At 39.6% G+C, this 17,817-nt stretch overlaps 1 protein-coding gene across 6 annotated transcripts in view; it reads left to right on the forward strand.

Moving 5' to 3' along the window:
- FOXP1 (forkhead box P1) overlaps positions 1-17,817 on the forward strand; it is a 361,699-nt gene that overhangs the window by 176,956 nt on the left and 166,926 nt on the right. The window lies entirely within an intron of this gene.

A 17,817-nucleotide genomic window follows, 5' to 3' on the forward strand; every position in this document is an offset into this window, starting at 1 on the left:
ACACTGTGCTTAGTTCCAGGCTTAACAGCTTTTTACATAGTTCTCTTGGAACACGCTTGCCATGTAGCGAAGCCCAGGTGAGACTGTGGTTGGTGAGAGGTTACATAAGAGAGACACACACGTACGCACGCAAGCACGCACACACACACACACACACACAGAAAAGAACTGAGATATCCACATTTTTGAGGGACAGACGAGCTCCCAGCTACAAGCAATTGTATAAGTGGCCCTCAGCTGAAGAACCGCCCAGCTGAGCACAGCTAACCCCTAGAATTTTAGAAAAAAAAAAATCATTTTAAGCCTCCTGAGTTTTTGGGTGGTTTGTTAGAAAGCAATAGCTAACTGGAACAGAAACCTTGAAAATCAAGCCTCAATATCCCCTTATATCTTATTCTACATTTTTTTTTAGACCTTTCTAGAATATCAGCCAAATTTGATTCATAAACCCACAAAAAGGATTAGTGTTTCCATTATATATTCCGTTATGCTACATCATCCACCTGGACCACCTTTTCACCATACTTTTTCTACCCGTCAGAATTTCATAAGGTTAGTCACCTACTCCTCTAGTCTTTCCGAAGACCCTCATGACTCAGTGACATATAACCTCTCTTAAATCTCTGTAGTTCAAGCTGCAGTGGCATGAAGGTTGAGGTGAGAAGTGACAGTTAACTGAGCAAGTAACATTTTATATGTGGGCCTTAGTTTCCGCATCTGTAAAATTATTTGGCTGACTTCTCAAGTCTCTTTCAGCTTTTAATATTCTAGAACAGAGCTTCCCAATAGAGTATTTTGTGTTGTGAAAATGTTAATTTATCTGTGCTGTCTCCTGCAGTAGTCTCTAAGCAGTGTGGTTCTCGAGCGCTTGAAATGTGGTTAGTAGAACTGTGGAACTATGTTTTTAAATTTTATTTAATCGTAATTAATTTAAATTTAAACAACCACATGTGGCTAGTGGCTGCCATTTGGAGCAGTACTATTCTAGAATTTTATGGAATTGAAGTGGAAATACTTATTTTCACTTAATGCCAACAAAGTTTTCGTGCTTAATTTCTGCAAGATTATCAGAATTTACTCTTCAGGATTACTTTTCAGAACCACAGATACCAATGACCCAGTGGCCACATATTTCCCCAGTTTCTGACCTCTTCTCCTTCTCATCTTAAATTTTACTTGACTTTAGGAATCCTCCCTCTGCCTAGAGCCAGCCAGCCCTGAGCTCACTGTTCTCTAGGAGTGCATATCATTCCTTACTTTTGATCACAGCCCAAACAGCAGCCTATTGTAGAGCTGCAATTTTTTACAAAACCCCAAAAAGCTTAACTTGGGGGAAAAAAACGCATACATGGCAGTGTCAATTGAACACCAGCAAGCAAGCACAGTGAAGTGTAGTGGGAATGAAGCCACCTCCGGCCCTTTGGATGATTGGGGACATAGTAAAGATATTGTGAAGCTGAATTTGTATTGGTTCTTGAGCCTTCTGCATAAATGCCTCTCCATGAAGGAAGTAAAGAGAATCATGACGTTCAGCTTCAGTTTAGGATGTGTGCACTGCAGTTCTACACTCAATCTATAATTTAGCAGAATTAGGGCCTGAGGGCATCTTACATTTGGGCTAATTTCCCTTCTACACATAATTATGTTCATCAGGGCTTCTTTTCTCTTGCTTATGTTTATTGTCATTTAAAAAATCAGCAGAAAAGTAACATTCATTTTATTACATTATAAAATGTCATCGATAAACTCATTCTGTATATCTTGCTAGAGCTTGATTTTATTACCCCCATCCCCATACACAGGGTAGGAAATGGAGTATTAGTAAAACCTTACCACATTTATGAACCAAAAGTTGAAATATAGAAAGGAGTACTTAGGTTACTTGTTCTCCAGTCCACCTCACTGTACCTAATAAGGGCTATTTGTAATCAAGGAGAATGGGTGGTTTGTGTAAAAAGCTCTCCAAGGAAAGAATTCTGCAGCATCCCTTGACGTAGTCAGGTCTGGTCCAGAACTGACTCCTGTGTCTCAGTGAATTCTCTTGCTCGCTCTCTTTTTCTCCTGCTGCAATTTAAGACAATTTCCTCTGCCCTCTCTGGTTGTAGAAGATAACTTGTTGGCGTCTCCTTGTAATAACCCGTCATATACTTGAAGGCAGTTATTAAGCCACCCTTAGCCTTCTCTTTTTCAGGCTGAACCATCATAACCCTTTTAACCTTTCCTCAGAGGTTCCATTTTCCATCCTCTTAATCATCTGACTTGCCCTTCTCTGGATTCTCTCCAACCTCTTACAGCTCTCTGAAAACATGGAATCAAAAAGGAGATCCTTTATACATTGCTCCAAGTTTCTGCCGATAATTTTGATGTATCTAGTAGACTTTTTCTTTTAATTTTTAAGTACTCTTCAACTGTTTGTTGTCACAGTCAGGCTAACCTTTCCCAATTTAACATATTTGGATTTGTGACAATTACTTACATTTTTTTGGAGTGTGGTCTGTGGGCCGAAAGAGAAATTAGGAGGTCAAATGACTTTAATTTTCAATCCTCTCTTTATCTCTCTTTTAGTTTGGGGGTCCTCTTTATATCTGATTCTCTTCATTTAAATTATTATTGAGATATGATTGACATAATATTAAATTAGGTTCAGGTGTACAGCATAATGATTTGATATTTGTACATATTGATTGCAAAATAATCACCACAGTAAATCTGTTTAACATCCGTTACCACACATAGCTACAAAATTTTTTTCTTGTGATGAGAACTTTTAAGATCTACTTACTTTCTTAGCAACTTTCGAATAGACAATACAGCATTAATAACTATAGTCACCATACTCTACATTACATCCCCAGGACTTATTTATTTTACAACTTATTTTATATACTAATTTATATGTACCTTTTGACCCCCTTCACCCATTTTGCCCACACCCACCCCACTACCTCTGGCAAACACCAATCTCTTCTCTGTATCTATGAGTTTATTTTTTTTTCTTCTACTATTTGTATGATATTATTTTATGTGAAGACTATTTCTCCATTGCCTATAACGTGTACGAATAGCCGTGGCTTGGAGTATGTGGGGTCAGTGAAAGGGGCACATTTGTGGATTCTTAAGCTCACTTAGGCCTCAGGGTCCCTTCTCACCCCTGCCTCAGCATCTGCTGCCTGTGCTGTTCACCCACACCTTAGCGTGAATGCCTCAGAGGGAACAGCCCAGGGAACCTCCACCTTTGCATCACTAGCATGTGTAGTTAGCAGTGATCTCTGGATGGAAGGCGGGAATGAAGGAACGACTTGAAAGCAGAAGATTTATGTTCTTGTTTTAGTAATGCCACTGGTTTACTGTGTGACATTGGGCAATACCCTTAATATTGCTGGCATCCATTTCCTCTTCTATTTAATGAATAGCTTAAAGGATGTGTTTAAAAGTTCCATCAGTTTCCTCAACTCTGCCCTGTAACTACTATATTCAGGGCCAGTGATCCAACTTAATTTGTACCCTTTTGGGGTGTAGGTGAGTGGGTGGCATTTCTATTTGCATTCAAGAGCCATCTATTTAAGGGCAGGGACGAACTGTTTCATGCCACCTTATCTTTTCAATATCTTGGTATTATTTTGTTTCTGGGCCCAGATCACTTTTTTTTTAAATGCACGCAGAATTTGTGGGCATTTAGAATGAAGTCCTTTCTACGTTAGGTCTGTTTCCTATCCCTGCCTTCTCCCCAACCTTCTCAACTATACTTCCCAACACTCCAAAGTAGCCATACTTTGTCAGTTTCCTAACTTTCTGCTAGGTGGTCTACAACAAGGTTAGATCCAGACCTTAAGCCACTTTGTTTAATTCACCAAAAATGGCATCATCTACTCTGTTCCTCTATATCGGAGGTGTATGCTCATCTGCTCTTTTATGCTGTTTCTGTACCACCCAATCTAGGTAGTCTCTTTTTTTTTTCCTGACCTTAAACCTAGTCCTCTCACAGTCAAGACATCCACTTGTTCCCCTGTTTTTCAGTCTCGATTGGCCAGTACATCTTCCTGGCCCAGTGTGGCAAACAAGGCCAGCCATTGCCCAGATGTGCGGACCTGAACAGCCAACCCCCCGACTCTCACCCGCGGTCCTAATTGGTCTTGCAGTATAGAGAAGCATGTCAGAATCATACAGACTCAGCCTTCCCTTTTGCCCACTTCATAAATTCTGATGTTAAATTAGCCTTTAGGCACTAAAATTTTTTTTGAATGGTATGAAACTATGCTTTAGCCTCTGCTCATTACATAAGAGCTTATCCTGCATTTTTCTCTTCCACCATGAGAAGACCAAATTCCCAGCAGCTCCCCGAATATTCTGTGCTTTTGCACGCTCATTTCCTGAAATATTCTTCCTTACTTCCTACCCTCTTTTTCATGTTCTTTTTCTCCAGGTTCAATTTGGTTCTCTCGTTTCTGAAAGTCTTTTTTTTTTTTCTGCTTGGTGTACACCTTCATCATAGCACAAACTCTACTGGGTGGTGGTGGATGGCAGATATGTCCACCCTAAGGCCTCTGAGGCTGGCTACAGCGTTTTCACCTCTCTGTGCCTGAGTGTTGCTAGATGCCGAGTGGGTGCTGAGTGAAGGAAGGAAGAATAGGATGTGATAAGGAAAAAGGGAAGAAAGAAGTAGGGAAGGTGAAGGAAGCAGAGCCATTCCTCTCTTCCTCTGCCTTTAATAACAGGATCCCCAAGTTATTCATTCAGCCTTCTCTTGAAAACTTTTCTTCCTTCCCGGAGCTGCTCTCTTTTTCCTTGTCAGAGGTCACTCATTTGTTCAGCAGTCTTCCCGATTCCTCTTGCAGTTACATGTTCATCTCTGGCCAGTGTCTCCCCTGCAAGAGAGATTGCTGTCAACCAGTGAGTCGGTGAGGACCCCAGCTAAGCCTTACCTCACCGAAGAAGCTCATGGCCAACCTGTTTTTACTTAGCAGATATGGTATTGTTTGTGTCAACTGCCCCCAAGCTCAGGGGAAAGAATCATCCATTTGCTTCTTAGTTACCTGCGCTGCAGGGCTGTCTTAATCTGTTCTACTTGTGCTTCACGTGTGGCATTTCCCTAATATCAAGAAAGAATGTGTGTGTGGATTTGTGCAGACTGTGCCAACCACCTTAAGCAAGGCCTGAATGTTCTGCACTAGAGGTGAGAATATCATTGAGTCTTTGCAACTAAGAATGTGGGTGTCAGATTATGGCTGAGGGATAAAAGGCAAATGGCTGGAGTCGTCCCTAAATCCCAAGTCTGCGAGGTAAAAACTTAAATGTAGCTGTCAAGTGGCACAAATTATTTCCTTTAGTATCATTCAGCACCCGCACTTGCTCAATATGGGAGCCCCCGGTGCCCTTGTTGGGCACTTGTAAAACGGCTCGTCTGAATGGAGATGTGCTGTTAGTGGAAAATGAACACCAGATTTTAAAGATTTAGTAGGCCCAGTATTTTAAGAATGCAAAATAACTCATTGATAATTTTAGGTTGATTTCATGTTGAAGTGATACTAGTATTTTAGAAATATGATTTACATAAAATATATTTAATATCAACCCACCCATTTTGTTGTACTTTTTATAATTTGACTACTAGAAAATTTTAAATTACACACGAGGCCTGCATTATATATCTCTTTGACAGCCCTATATCAGAAGTTTCAGTGTAAAATTACATTTCAAACTGAACCCAAGCACTGCTTGGTTTATATGTATTTTCCAGGTGTATTTCCTATGTGTACTGTGGGTTACCTTTAAGAATACATATCATGATAAAGATATGGATTTGGGGCTAAGACGAAACTGAGTTTCAATCCAGACCCTCTATTTGTGGCCTCAGGTTCCTCACCCATTTAAAAAGAGTAATTGTATCCTGAACTGACTGTGGTTAGGCGTGGGATGATGAAGTAATGTTATAGTAATATTAGCAAACATTTTGTTTCTTTGAATAATTGTATTTTCTCCAGGTTAACAAATTTAAAATCTCTATTTTGAAATTTCATTGCAAACGTAAAAACAGAAGCAAACAAACAAAAACCCACCCCTTGGCGCCTGTTGCAAATGCATCTGCCAGCTCCTAGTAATGGAATTGCAATAGCTAGTGTTCCCTGAGAGCTACCTGCCAGGCAGCGTGCTTTCAAGGAATTGTCTCATTTGATCCTCAGAACAACCCCAGAAGGAAATACCTACTATTGTCTCCATTGAATAGATGAAGCACTAAGGCACAGTGAGTTGAGCTGACTTGCCCAATGTCACACAGCTAGTAAGTGGTCAACCAGGCATTGAGCGCATGCGGTCTAACTCTAGAGCCACGTTCTTTGTCTCTACCCAATATTGTCCACCAGTGAAGAGAGGACAGAATAAAAGAGCCCCAACAGCAAATGAATGCTCCTAGGAAATTTGCTTTTCATGGACACATATTGTGATTTTATAGCATATACCTAAAATATTTTCCATTATTGTGTTTTTACTAGTTTGTACAGTGGGCTTAAATACATCCTGAATTTAGAGCTTTCCTCAAAGAATGCATTGTTTCCCAGGCCTATTACAATCTGAATCCGGCTTGAGCAATCCCAAGATAAAAATTATATGGGGGGAAATGCATTTTGAGGGCCTTGTCACAGTTGTGTGGTCACTACAGTGTCAACTATGTTATATCACGTATGTGTATAGGGTCTCTATAAATGTTATTTATTAATGTTTATTGCAGTACTTCTAAAAACATACCTTTAGAAAGCAAAGAATATGATATTTAAAAGTTACTGTCATTCATTCTGTTAAATTATCTGACTTGTGATGTGGATATGTTCTCTCATCATGTATGATTGTCTCTTAAAATAATTACCTTTGATTAGAGTTGAGCTTTGAGCGGTTTTACTTCTGTTATACTGGAACCCTCTTTACCTTAATGTGACACACCTGCAGCCCAGCAGACACAACCGGGTCATTCCATAATATGTATCTTTCATTGTTGTTTCATGTTTAACCAAGAGGATTAGGAAGCATTGATGTATTATTTTCTTTTCAGGTAAGATACTCATACCTAGGTGGGGTGGAGACGGTAGTGGGGGTAGCCTGTGATCAAAGTTCAGAGTCTTCAGCTCCTTCAGAAAGTTAAAATGTGCTCATATGTATGGTACGTGGACTGGAATCATTAGGAGGAAATGTCTGCATATTTGGAAAAGTCCCTAGAGGTTATCTAATTCAAGATAAAGGTTTGGATTGATGAGAACTGAAATAAAACTTTGCAGCGATGGCACTCTTTTAGCTTCTCCCCATCCTACCAGTCATCTGATCTCTGGTCTGGAACCGCCTAAAGGAGCTGGGTGGGTTAGGGTACACGGATGTGTGAGAGGCACCTTCAGCAAATGCACCACAATTGCTAGGCACACCTCTGTGCCTTTAACTGGTTATTAAACAGAAAGCCGGATGTGCTTATCTGAATAGTGACAACTCTTGTAAACACTCAGTCACAAAGTTCAGCATTCTGGTTTAGGTGGGCCAGTGTGGGGCTTGGAAGGTGGTTACTTGGGAGTTCCTGCTGTACGCATGGGTGGGGAAAGGAAAAGGAGGGAAGGCTTGCCACCCACGCCCAGTTGTTAGACAAGGATTCTGTAAGTACCTCAGAACAGGAAGGAAGCTTAGAGCCCTTCCACTCCACCCTTCTTGTGCAGATAGGTAAACTGAGGCCCAGTGAACAGGAATGTGTATTTGAATAATAGCAAAAGCTATTATGTATCACTGTGAATAATACGCCAGGCACTTGGTTAAATATTTTCTGTGTGTTAACTCATTTAATATCTGTGACAACTGTGTGAGGTAGGTCCTAGTATCTTTCCCATTTTCAGTTGAGGAAACAGTCTCAGAGAATTAAGTTACCTCCTCAAGACCACAGACCTAGGAAGTTCCAGAGCTGGGGTATAGAAGCAGGTCTCTGTGTTAGAGCCACCATTGTTCCCTACTGCACACTCAGGCCTCCTCAACAAAGCAGTGTCAGGCATTGCTCAGCCCGCTTCTTATGGAACCTGATCATATACTCTGTGTGTGTGTGTGTGTGTGTGTGTTTTCTACTGCTGTGTAACAAAATATTATGAACTTAATGGCTTAAAATAACATATATTTATCATCTCAGTTTCCATGGAGTCCACACCTGGCTTGACTAAGTCCTTTACTCAGAGTCTTACAAGTCTGTATTGAAGGTGTCAGTAAGACCTGATCTCATCTGAGGCTCGAGGCCCTCTTCTAAGTTTACCAGCTTCCAGAATTCATAGAATTCAGGTCATTGCGATTATAAAACTGAGACCTCGAGCTTCCAGAGGCTGCCCATTGTTCCCTGCCTGCGGTATTCTCCACAACATGGCAGTTTGTTTTTTCAAGGCCAAGAGAAAGGTCTCTCTGTCATCAAGGAGAGCCCCGGTCCTTCTTTTAAGGAGTTCACCTGATTAGACCAGGCTCACCAAGGGAAAAAATCCCTCCTTTGATTAACCCATAGTCAACTGATTAGGGACTTTAATTACATCTGTAGAATCTTTTGTGCCATATAATATAACATAAATGGGGGCTTCATATTCTGTCATACTGACACATCTTGTTTCTACTCACGGGAGGCCACAGTATACGGATATGGGTCACAGCGGTCATGTTAGCATTCTGTTTGCCACAGACATCATTATTAATGCTTGTTCATCAGTGTCCTGGAGGCAAAGAGAGCAGGAGACAGAACTCAATAAACTGTGCGATTGCTGTGGTATGAGGAGTGGGTAGAATCAGACATGGCAGAGAAGCAAGAGATAGGAGCACCTGGGCTCTGCAGCCCTATGTTCAGAACTCGTCTTTGCCATTTTCTAGGCATGGGGTCAGAAAGAGATTGTTTAGCCTCTCTGCGCCTCAGTTTATCTATCTGTTAACTACAGATATGATACTTCCTCACATTTTGTGCTGACAAATGAAATAATCAGCATTAAGCAGAGCTTGACATATGCTGAGTGCTTGAGAAAGACCACCTGTTTGCACGTTTGGTGTCTCATGTTTGAAAGACACAGGAAAATAGAAATAGAAGCGTAAAATTTGCCTCCATGTGGTGGCTGGGAGCACATGCCTTTGAGGTAGCATTTGGATGAGTTCACATTGTTAGGGTCACGCAGTGGACCAAAGCTGTGGAAGATGCATGATTTGTTGTGAAGAAAAACGCTAACCTGTGGAAAGAGAGCCAGAGTGATGTGGTAGAAAATAAAATACCCCGGGGAGTTCTGGGACCTTACTCTAGGACCAGTTTTGCCAGTAATTCTCTACTTAGGCCATCACCCGCTTCTGTAGACCTCAAGTTTCTTGTCTGTGAAAGAGGCCAGTGTAAAAAGGTAGGTCCTGGGAATAGCAGGCTATCTAAGATACCTACTGAATCTAAATGTCATAATACTTTTGGCTGGTTTTCTGTGCAAAGTATGACCAAAAAGTAAGTAAGTCTATATCATTAGCTCTTCATTAAAAAGAAAAAAAAGGCTTTACAGACAAGTGTCCCCTATTGGAAATAAACTGAAAAAATTTCATTTTGCCAAATTACTGGACTTTACACCTGTGTCTTTCTATCCATTGCAACAATTACCATGTCTCTTGCCCTTGAAATTTTCCTTTATGTCTTCTTCCCAAGTGGTAGATTTTAAAACCCCTTAATACAAGTCTTTGGGTCTTTGGCTGGGGGGACAGAGGTGCGCATAATTCAAAATCTCCATGCCCCGCTTCCCTACACTCACAGGTCCTCCTCTCACCTAGCCTTGTTCCCACTTTGACCTAGGCAGTCTTCTTATGATATTTTGAATCCCGACACATTTACTAGTAGCTGCCAATTTAATTTCTATGGATTGGAGTCTGAGTCTTGACAAAAGAAGGTTGATAAAATATAGCACTAACAACATCCACTCATGCCGTGTACCTTGTGTGGGCTTAGGTGTGTTACTTAATGCTCCAAGCAAATGTGCACCCTGGGTAGCAGTATTCCCATTTGACAGTTGAGGAGACTGAAACTCGAATGAGTTAAATAACTTGTCCAATGGGACAATAACAAGTGGCTGAACAGGAATTTGAACCCGTGTATGGTACGTGCCAAACTCTGTGCTCTTAGCCAGCGAGAACATTGTCAATAATTTAAAAACTCAGAGCCCATTCCTGAATCCCATCATGCCTGCCTTTTAAGAATCCAGAGTAACTCCAAAAAGTGAGGTTGAAAAGATGGAAGCAGTGAAACGAGCTTCAGAGGGCCAATATCCTGGAGAATACAAAAGGAGAAAAAAGAGGTCGTGTCAGAATCAACACCACCACCATGTCAAATTCTCAGCGGTGAGCTAGAAGAAAACTATATTACAAATGATACTTCTAATCTGCTTGTGGTAAAGATTCATAACTGGAAAATAAGCATGTGACAGTTCCTCATTTGAGTGTAAACTTAACTCATTAATATAAATTATAGTGCTTCTTTAACAAAGAGGGGAAACTGTAATAATAGTAATAAGTAATGGTTCTTATAGAGATTGTAAAAAGATTTTAGAAATTTGTGCTTTGAGAAGTTGGAAAATGTACTTATAGTTAAGGATTAATTTTCACTCATAAAGATCAAAAAGGTCTCTATGAGTAAGATAAGTATCAAGTTTCAGGGTTGTTTTATTTTTTTTTTTCCCTCCTGCCAGACTGTCTGAAACTTATCTCAAGTATCATGGTAAAAAGAGAAGTGGCGGGTAGACACAAAAATGTAATAGATATATTTTAGGGATAGAATATGAACTGCCTTTCTAAATGCATATCAGAAGGATAATTTATTCCAGTCGAGGAGGTTTAATGTTATACTTTTACCATATTAAATCATAATTGCTCTTAAAAAGAAAATAGAGATGCATACATTGCTACTGTCAGGCTATCCCACTCTATCTGAATAGCATCCTCCCTATACTTGTTGATTTCACCCTTATCTCACACCAGCCATCTGCAGCTTTCCTTTGGAAATCTGGGTGGGGAGAGGGAGAAGAGAGGAAGAAGAGTCTGAATCAGGCACTTGCCATGACTTTGGCAAAACCATTTTCTGTTATTACACTGCTCAAGCTAACACTTAAGAATAGATGACACTTCTGGCTATCTGGAACTAAATTATTCTTTAATTAGATCATGTATCAAGATGATTGGGATACCTGGGTTAGTTGAAGACTAAATAATTTCCATTGTTATGGATGTTGATAACTATTTCAGTAAATGCTAATGATTGCTTTTGTAGGTAAATGATTTCCAATCCGTTTGCATTTCCTCTTCTCACCAGAAAAAATAAATGTAAGGGAGGGGAGATGAGAACATGCATTGACTGTGTATTTGGAAGAAAACAGAATTAGAAAAATTTTGTGATTATATCTGATGGAAAGCATAGAAGGTAATTCTAGAAAAACTATAGATCTGAAATTATTGCCACTCTGCAGGTTATATTTATGTGGAATAGAGATACTTGAGCCAATAGAGCAGACGTGTTAGGTAATACTTAATTGTCCATTTCTTGAAATATTTCTAATGTATAAATTGTTTTCATGTCTCTTTAAACATTAAATTAGATAATGTGATTAGAAGAATTTTTAAAATACAGTGATCAAATTAAAGGTTTTCTTAACACGTGCACACACACCATATTAGAGTCCCAGTAATGTTTTTTGATTTTCCAGCATGAACTGAATTAGATGGAGGCCTAATTCATCTGCGAATTTACCCCCTATACCTGAGAGTATGAACTTCCATGTCTGTCTTTTTTATTTTTAAATAGCACACAAAATAATACTCAGCTTATCCAACTGATAAAAGGCCATACAGTAGTGTTTAGAAACATATTTTATTATCTTTTAAAAATGTAATACTTGATATATGAAGAAGAATATACTATGCTTCATCGAATCATTTAGACCATTATTTTGTATGCCAGTAATAAAGTAAAAATGACTGCCAAGTCAACTAATCCGTAGTTATTATCCCATCTCTTTTAAGAGACATTCCAATTTTGGAGAAGTTAAAATGAAAACAAAACAACAAAAAACCTAGAACCTGTTAAATTTAGTGTACAACATACTTATTAAGGTATAAAGCATAATAGAATAAGCGTTCATGAACATCCTCTTACATCAATCAGTCCAAGAATTGGCCCATTACTCATAACTTGAGTTTCTTCCCATAGCCTGTGCAGCTGGGTAACTCTCCTCCTGAATTTTTGGTTTATTATTGCTGTTCTTTTCAAACACATTTAAACTCTCTTTCCTATTCAACTCTGAACAGAGGCCGTCTCTATTCTCTGTCACTGTTGTCTTCAGTGTCTGACACAGAACCTGGCCCAAGAAATGTTGGTTAAGTATTATTGCCAAACTGTGTAAGCAGATTGTCCGAGGCACTTCCAAATTGTCTCTACCCTTCAAGGTGTGGTTTAAACACCATTTCCTCCGAGAAATCTCTAACTGCTTTAACTGGAAATGATACTGCCTCCCTTTTGAACTCTCTCAGCAATTTATCTTCATCACTCCCTGTACCATCGATATACCTACCCCCTTCTTTCACTTACAGGCCTTTACCCATCCCTGCCTTCCTGCTAGACTGGCAGTAGAGTTCCTGTTTGTTGTAGTTTGGTGCCTCACATAATAATAAAGATAACTTAGATTAAATTATATCTGACATTTTATGTATAATCTCACCAAACTGACCTAAATGAGGGCAGTGCTAGGACTATTCCCATTTAATAGATGAGGAAACTGAGATTGCTTAAGCAATTAACATATGTCAAATGAAGGAAGATAATGCATCTAAATTATTTTGCCTGAGTATATACTTCAGTTTTTTTCTGGAGCTTAAGGTTTTATGCTTATCCATGGACATGTGGTTTAGAAATAAATGGAGGAAAAAATAAAACAAATAAGTGAAATAAATACAAGTTTTCCTTAAGAGTGAGATTAGCAGCTTTTGTTTTAATATTTAGGAGACATTTGTGTTTTCTATCATTCTGGTTCCCTAATTTTCTATTGGATTTATTTATTTCCCTATTGATTTACAAGAAGATTCTTATGTACCATAAAAATTAGACCTTTTTTCTAGGATAATAATATGCAGATATTTACTTAGTGTTTTCAGTGGCCTTTTGAATTTGCTGTACTATTTCTGCCAAATTCAGTTTTAATATTGTTTTATTTATCAGTTATTTTTCCATAGTTACTAAGCTTTTCATTATTATACCCCAGAAATGCATTCCTACCTCGGAAATGAAAAGAACATTTCTATTTTTCCTTTTTAAAATAGTTTTTTAAATGCAGATAAGGCTAGGATCTCAAAAAAAAAAAAAAAACCTACCTTAGCACAGCATTTATTCATTCGTTTGTTTAACCAACACATTTATTTAGCCCCTATGGAATACAGAGATGAATAAGACTAGAAAATGCTCCTGCTGAGTGCAGTGGGAAGCCTTTGCAATGGCATGATAGGATGTGCATTTTCAAAAGATTCTTCTGGCAGCTATGCAAAGAAGAGATTTTAGGGGCAAGAAAGGAAACAAGAGAGAGAAGTAGGAAAGATATGCCCGCTTGGAGCAGACCCAGCATTTGGTCAGTAGATCCAAGGTTCAAATAAGACTCAGAGCTCTAAGTTAGAGCTAGAGTGTTACTACTGCTGCTGCTGAAATGCCAAACAGTCTAGGCACCAGCTTAAATGCTAGTTTGAACCTGGAGCAGAGAGGGACTTTGTGTGGGGCACCGTTCAAAGGAAACCTGGACAGGTGGCAACCTTGCTCTCTTGGCACCAGCAAGCAGAGCAGTGCTCAGTAGTGATGGATGGCTTTACATTGTTCCCAGCACAATGTTGGGTGTGGGAAGGTGGGGGTGGCATGGTCCCTAGGGAGCTCAGAGAAGTCTCCGGGCTTTTTTTGTATTTTGTCTCCCCCTTAGTATTTCAGCCAAAGTATTAACTCTGTGTTCCAACCACGTTTCTGCCTAGAAATCTCACTATTGTTAGATATGCCCTTGTTCACAGTCCGAGTATTTGTATTTTTATACATTTTAAACTAAAACTGTCTGAGTTTCGGTGAAAATGGGACAATTAGAATAGTTTGCAAAGCTTAGTAAGTTGTTTTTTTTTTAAGGATTGAAAGAATGTGACTACATGCAGTTTATTAATATAATCCTCCTTTCTTGAAGGTCCATGAACACATTTTGCTCAATCAGTATTTTTTCTCCTCTTCATTTTATAAATGATTCTCCCCCTTGACTTCCCAATCTCAGGAGACAACAGTGTTTTCCTTGAAAATACAGAGAGTGAATCGGCCTGGTGTGTGTGTTTTCTAAGTGTTGGTTTCCCGAGACATTCTCATGAAAGGACTAGTATTGCTAAGTCATTTTTTAATATAAGGAGGTCCATGTTTGGGCATTGAAATTAATTTCCCTTATCTCTCCATACAAATAGCCACCCTGACTTCTTTGATTTATTACCTGGGATGGTTCAGCGGCACTAAAAACAGAGAACAGGAAGACATCACCTTTACATGGCATCATTAGTCACAGCATTAAAAGCATCGCCCTGCATGGACTGGATCGCACAAGCTCCTCCCATGCCATGAGAACACCCCCCGTTCTGTTACTGCGTGCTGAACACATGGGGCACGTCCGTGTTTTCGAGGCCACCCTTTTCATTTTTTTAGTAAGTTGCCCCCTCCCAAAATCCTAACATAGTATAAAAGAACTTTCTAAGTTGCAGATATAATCTCTGGTTAAAGACAAGGTACTGACAAGGAGAAAATACTTTAAAATCACTTCTCCAACCATGGACTTGCATATAGAATATATGAAGAACCCTCAAACTCGACAATAAAAAATTTTTTAAATTTACAAATGGACAAAAGACCTGAACAGAAATTTCACCGGGAAAAACAAAAAAGAAAAAGATATACGAAAAGCATAAAAAGTTTAGGGAAATATAAACTATAACCATGTTGAGAAAAAAATCTAAAAACCACAAGGTACCATTACATACCTATGAAAATGGCTAGAATTTAAAAATACTAGCAATGCTACGTGCTGACAAGGATGTGGAACAAGTGAATTTCCATGTATTGCTGATGGGAAGGCAAAATGGCGTAGTTACTCTCAAAAATAATTGTTCAGTTTCTTTAAAAGTTAAATATACAGTTATCATGTGACCCAGCTCTCACTCTGGGTATTTATCCTAAGGAAAAGATGACGTATGCTTAAAGAAAAGGCTACAGATGAATGTTCATAGAAGTTTTATGTATAGTAGCCCCATGATGGGGAAAAACTTAAATATCCTTCAGTGGGTGAATGGATAAACTATGGTATGCAGAATCATACAGTACAATAATATTCAGCAATAATAAGAGACAAGCTATTAATATACCCCACAGCTTAGAATATCTCAGAGATATGTTGAGTAATAACATGATTCCATGTATATGACATCCTCAAAAAGACAAAACAATAGTAACAGAAACTAAGTCAGTGGTTAGGAATGGGGGGAAGGTATGACTGGGAAGCGATAATAACATAAGTTCGGGGGATGATGGATCTGTTCTGTGTCTTGATCATGGTGGTGATTCTCTGAATTTATACATGCGTTAAAATTCATAGTACTATATGCTCCCCACACCCAAAGAGTCCATTTGGTAAATTTTTTAAAAAACAAAAATCTTAAGTCCTAACTTTTGCACATGATCGTCAAGGCCCAGCTATCTCTTGTGATTCTTTCAGATTCTTCTCAGCATTCTGGCCCCTCCCATCAGGTCCCAAACATTCCTTGGTCACTTTTATATTCCTGCCTATGGACACATTCATCTCTCTGCCCAGAGCCTCTCCCGTCCACTTCTCTGTGCATCCACCTCACCTGGCTAACTGATGGGCATCCTTCACTGCTTAGGTGTGGGTACACTAGAACCCGCTCTAGATTAGCTGCCTCTGCACACCCAAACCTGGACTCTTGTAAGCCCCTGTCATGGTGCTCACTGCCCTGTTCCAAGTACCTGTTTATTGGTCCGCCTTGCCTGTTCGGTCATAAGTACAGGGAGAGCTGATTTCACTGCTCGCTTTCCAGCCTTGATAGATAGTCCACAAGGAGTTCAGTAAGTAAACCAGTGAGGATCAAAAGGGAATCTACGCACTGGACTTGGAGTCAGCTTTCGTTTTGTTTTACTTTGCCGCCTTTTCCTGGCTGCTCCTGTCCCTGAGCCCCATGCTGAAATTCCTTACCTCCCCTTGATCTTCCAGCAGGGGAATCCTCTATTCTGGCTTCCCTCAAACTACTTGTTAAAAAGCAATAAATCATGGTTTTAAAGACCTTTATAGTCTTCTTTCCTTTGGGCAAATGTAAAATTATGTGGCAAAATCATGACTGTGGAGGGATTTTCTTGCTTTTTCTTCAGAGATTAGGTGGGTTTTATAGTGTACCATGAAAAGGCATAAGTGGCAAAATTCTTATTATACATATATTTGTACATGTTTATTGAGCCCCATCTTCCAAATTCTTCCAGATTCCCTTGGGTTGGGGGCGGGTGGGGAGAGGGGGAAAGAACAGACTTTCTAAAAAAAATTGAAAAAAATTGAGCTCTTATTCCAGAGTCCATAGCGATGATGATGACGACGACGATGATGGTGGTGGTGGTGGCGGCGGCGGCAGCAGCAGCATTAAATGGTGCTTACTAAAGGCCAGACTCTGTCTTAAGAAGCACTTTATATATGGAATTCACTTACTTCTCACAGCAACCCTAGGAGATAGTGCTATCATTATTTCCACTTTACACTTGAGAAAACTACAGCAGGGTGGCAAAATCAAAGTCAAGAGTGGAGTTTGAATTTGAACCCAGGCCACGTGGCTCCACCTTCCAAACTGTGGAACAAATGGTATAGGGAAGCTAGGAGACATGGTTTTCCTCACCAGGGCCACAAGCTGACCTCTTTTCATTTCTCCCGAGACAGGTGTCTCCACATTCTTTGCGTGAACTGCCAAAAAGCTCCAGAATGGTTTGGGATTTGCCGCCTCTTCTCTAGCCAAAGATGATTCCATATTTGTGTCTTGATCAGTATTAAGATAGATAATTGAAATAATTGGAAAAGGAAGCTAAAAATCAAAAATCGAAATGGCTCGGGAAGAAGCACAAAAAATAAAAATGAACTTGGATTGTGTTTTACAATTTTTAAAATGTTTTCACCTATGTTTTCGTTTAAGATACCCATCACCACTGCTTGTTATTGTTACCTTCTCTTTATGGGCGAGGAATGTAAAGTGAATCGCCTGCCCCGGTCTACCACACTGGTCCATGTGGGACTAGAGCGCAGCTAGCTCAGTCTTTCCCTTCCCTTGCCCTCTTCCTTTCCTCTGCTCCTCCCCTTCATTTAAAGTTTTATTCATTAAAAGAAATTCTTCCATAAACTTTAGATGCAGGCAACATGATTTCATCTCTTTCTACATGTATCAGCTTTCTATTGCTCCATGACAAATTGCCACAAATTTAACAGCTTAAAACATCCATTTATTAGCTCACAGTTCTATGGGTCAGAAGTCCAGGCACAGAGCTGCTGGGTTTTCTGCTCAGAGTATCAGAAAGATCGGAGTGTCGAAAGGGTTACCTCGGCTGAATTCTTCTGTACTCATTCAGATTGTTGGTAGAATTCAGTTGTGGTTGTAAGACTGAGGTCCTTCTTTCCTTGCTGGCTGTTAGAATGGGCCACTTTCAGCTTCTAGAGGCTGCCCATATTTATTGCCACATGGCCTCCTCCACCTTGATGGCAGTATTGGCACATCAAA

The sequence above is a fragment of the Pteropus medius genome, unplaced genomic scaffold (assembly GCF_902729225.1).
Source record: "Pteropus medius unplaced genomic scaffold, Ma_sr-lr_union100, whole genome shotgun sequence".
NCBI classification, from domain to species: domain Eukaryota; kingdom Metazoa; phylum Chordata; class Mammalia; order Chiroptera; family Pteropodidae; genus Pteropus; species Pteropus medius.